We start from the raw sequence: 4,194 nt of genomic DNA, 5'->3' as shown, positions 1-4,194 counted from the left end.
TTTTTATTTGCATTATCAATGAACAATTTTTCCATTTTCAGCTGAGTTTACTGACACATACTCATGATACCATGACTGGGAGACTGAGGCAGGAGCAGTACAATTTTCAGACATTGTCTCAAAAAAATTTATAAAAGGCTGAGGAATACCTCACTATACAGGGCCTGGGTTCAATCGAGAGAGAGAGAGAGAGAGAGAGAGAGAGAGAGAGAGAGAGAGAGAGAGAGAACTGAAGCTTGAAGCTTTTCTGTGCTATAATTTTGCTTTAGCCAAGCATATTAAATTTATCTAGGGATTGTGACCATTTTCTTATAATTCAGGAACTTTTGATATAATCCAAGTGCAGTCCTCTTAACAATTGACAATGCAGAGATAACATCTTTTTAGTTGAAACAAACCATAGGAAATTCAGTTGCATGATCTTATTATCTGATTACAGTTGTGACTTTGAGGTAATCTTCAGAGTAAGTTCCCCTTTTTAATAATACAATAGTTTTGGGACAGTTTTAAGTTTACAGAAAAACTGAGAGAAAAGTCCACATGCAAAGCTTCCTCTGCTATTAACAACCACCAGAGTGGCAAATTCTACACATCGTTATCACTCAGAATCCACAGTTTCACTATCTGGGCAGTTGGAACACAGAGAACAGAGTAGCAAGCCCCTGAAGAAGTTGCCAAAATGATGCCCACACCAGTTATACTGTTGAAAGAGGGGATTGACAGCTCCCAAGGCATCCCTCAGCTTGTGAGTAACATCAGTGCCTGCCAGATGATTGCTGAGACTGTAAGAACTACCCTGGGTCCTCATGGCATGAACAAGCTTATTGCAGATGGCCTAGGCAAAGCAATAATTTCTAATGATGGGGCTACAATTTTGAAATTTCCCAGTGTCATCCATCCTGCAGCAAAGACTTTAGTGGACATTGCCAAATCTCAAGATGCTGAGGTTGGTGATGACACCACCTCTGTAACACTGCTGGCTACAGAGATTCTGAAGCAGGTGAACCACTATGTGGAGGAAGGTTTGTACCCCCAAATTATCATCTGCGCTTTCCACACAACTGCTACACAGTTGGCAATTAACAAGATCAAGGAGATCCCTGTGACCGTGAAGAAGCAAGATAAATTGGAACAGAGGAAGCTGCTGGAGAAGTGTGCCATGATGGCTCTGCCCAGCTGATCTCCCAACAGAAAGCCTTCTTTGCTAAGATAGTGGTTGATGCTGTGATGATGCTGGAGGATTTGCTGCAGCTTAAGATGATTGGAATCAAGAAGGTACAGGGTGGAGCTCTCGAGGAGTCTCAGCTGGTGGCTGATGTTGCATTCAAGAAGACTTTCCCTTACACTGGATTTGTAATGCAACCTAAGAAGTCCAATAACCCCATAATTGCCTTATTAAATGTTGAACTTGAGCTGAAAGCTGAGAAAAGAAATGCTGAAATCAGAGTCCACATGGTAGTGGATTATCAGGCAATCGTTTATGCCGAGTGGAACATTCTGTATGACAAGTCAGAGGAGATCTACAATTCTGGAGCCAAAGTTCTTTTGTCCAAACTCCTTATTGGGGATGTGGCCTGTGTGGGCCGTATGCCTGAAGAGGATTTGAAGAGGACAATAATGGCCTGCAAAGGCTCAATCCAGACCAGCGTGAATGCTCTACAGACAGATGTGCTGTGCCTCTGCCAGCTGTTCGAAGAGACCCAGATTGGAGGTGAAAGGTACAATTTCTTCACTGACTGCCCTAAGGCCAAAACTTGCACCTTCATCTTCCTTGGTGGAGTTAAGCAGTTCATGGAGGAGACAGAGCGGTCTCTGCACGACACCATCATGATTGTAAGGTGGGCCATCAAGAATGATTCAGTGATGGCTGGTGATGGAGCCATCAAGACAGAGCTCTCTAAGTACCTTTGGGATTACTCAAGGACTATCCCAGGAAAACAGCAGCTACTGATCTGGGCCTATGCTAAGGCCTTGGAGATTATCCCTTGCCAACTATATGATAATGCTGTCTTTGATGCCACAAACATCCTGAACAAAGTAAGGACCCAGCATGCCCAGGGTGGCATGTGATATGGTGGACATCCTCAATGAGGACATTACTGATAACTTCAAGGTTTTCTTGTGGGAGCCAGATATGTTGCAGATCAAAGATGTGACAGCAGCCTCTGAGGCCACGTGCCTGATTGTGTCCAATGATGAGACCATCAAGAACCCTTGCTCCACTGGAAATACTCCTCCAGCAGTGGGCCGGGGCTGGGGCCACCAACCTTGAGATCATACCCATCACACTGGCTGGAAGCTGGCTGCAGGTGTCCTTGCCCTCCCTGCCTTGACTCATTGGTATTATGAAGTGGTAATAATTGATCTGTTTTGTTCTCATTAGAGGTTATTTAAATAAAACTTAAGAATTAGAAAAAAAATCCATAGTTTGCATTAGCGTTCACTATAAGTAGGTATACATTCTATGAGTTTGGACAAATGTATAATGACATGTAGCCACTGTTATAGTACCATGCACAATAGTTTCACTGCTCTACAAATTCTTTTCTGATCCTCTATTTCATCCTCTCTTCCCTCAGCTACTGGAAAACATTGGCTGTTTTAATGTGCCCTCGGTTTTGCCTTTCCATGAATGTTGTATAGTTGGACACATAGTTTCTGCAGCCTTTTCAGGTCAGTTTCTTTCAGTCTGTCATGTGTACATTCCTTCCTTGTGTTTGTATGGCTCTGTGATAGAATGAGCACTTAAGGGTGAGGTGCTACTCACAGAACAAATGAGGAGCTGTGGAAGAAAACTTGCAAAAATATTCATTAACCATGTTGTATTCCACTTAGGTTTCTCTTGTTCCCATTAATGATTCACTTAGATTCTTATCAGCCAAGAAACTATAATGTGGTTGATTTTAGTTCTACACATAAAGAAAATTCAGCCAATTATTGCTTGACTGATATTCTCCTGACACTGTATGGAGTCCAATCCTATGAAATAATCTTAAAATAAATCTTGATTTTATGATAAATCTTGGGAAACATTATGTTTCACCTACATCTTTGAAAGAGTGACAGTTTTGACCTTAGTAAGTAGCAAATTTTATTTTGAGAAAAGTTTGTACCAATTACTCTGGGATTCATGACTTTTTACTCTGAGTCAAGCAATTGTGCACAAAATCTCTCCATCAAAATCCCCTAAAAGGCTATTTAGAGATGAGAGAGAGATTCCTGACTTTATTAAGATATAAATTATATAAGATGTACAATTTTAAACATTTTAAATTGCATATGTTTTTTTAATATTCTCTGTTGGCAACCATAACCACGGTATAACTTCAAAATATTTTCATCACTTCTAAATGAAACATGTTATATACAAATTCCTTCTTTTCTCATCTCTTAGCAACTACCAATCTACTTTTTGTCTTTACAAATTTGCTTATTCTGAACTTTACTATAAATAGAATCATATAAAATGTGGACTTTTGCATCTGGCTTCTTTTACTTTCACAAAGGATTTAAGTACTCAAAGTACTCATCCAGGTCCTATGTGTATCAGTACCTCATTCCTTTTCATGGTTGAATAACTTCCATTGCATGGATGTACCACATTTTGTTTGTTGGTTCATCAGTTGTTTTCATTTGTGTTATGTCATAGTCGGCTTTACAACTTTGTAACGAAATACTTAACAAAAGTAAAGAGGTTTATTAATCCATAGAGCTAGATGTTCAAAAATTTCCAAATGGCCTAGTGCAAGCTCTATGGTAAAAGCCACCCTTTCTCTATAACACCTCATGGCATGGATAGCAATGGTGGCAACAATCAAATGATTACTTCTCAAACAAGTACAAGAAAAAAAACTGAAGAGAACTGCTTTTTCTCTTTTAATAACTCTTTACTCAAGAAAACTCAAAAAGGGTCATATAAGAACTCTTCAGGGGTTGCACAAGAGCTACCTCCTGCCTTCAATGACCTAAAGACTGACCTAAAGGTGGTACATTCCACCTTTAAGGTTTTCACCATCTCTTAGTAGGGTCACCCAAGGGATCAAACCTTTACTATATAAACTTTTAAGTGAGGGACGAAAGGGTAGACAATGTCTGAGCCCTGTGAAATTTGTGTATGAGTTTTATGTGAACATGTGCTTTCAATTTATTTGTTATATACCTAATATTTGTATAGGCAGAATCATGTGGTAAAAG

General features: G+C 39.8%; 1 pseudogene; it reads left to right on the top strand.

The window, feature by feature from the left end:
• The first annotated feature begins 679 nt into the window (after nt 1–679).
• Nucleotides 680–2,272, top strand: LOC101575560 (annotated as a pseudogene).
• Nucleotides 2,273–4,194: the final 1,922 nt, after the last annotated feature.

The sequence above is a fragment of the Octodon degus genome, unplaced genomic scaffold (assembly GCF_000260255.1).
Source record: "Octodon degus isolate 3935 unplaced genomic scaffold, OctDeg1.0 scaffold00041, whole genome shotgun sequence".
Lineage (NCBI taxonomy): Eukaryota > Metazoa > Chordata > Mammalia > Rodentia > Octodontidae > Octodon > Octodon degus.
Note: the sequence above shows the minus strand (reverse complement) of the source record. Positions and strands in the feature narration are given on the sequence as shown.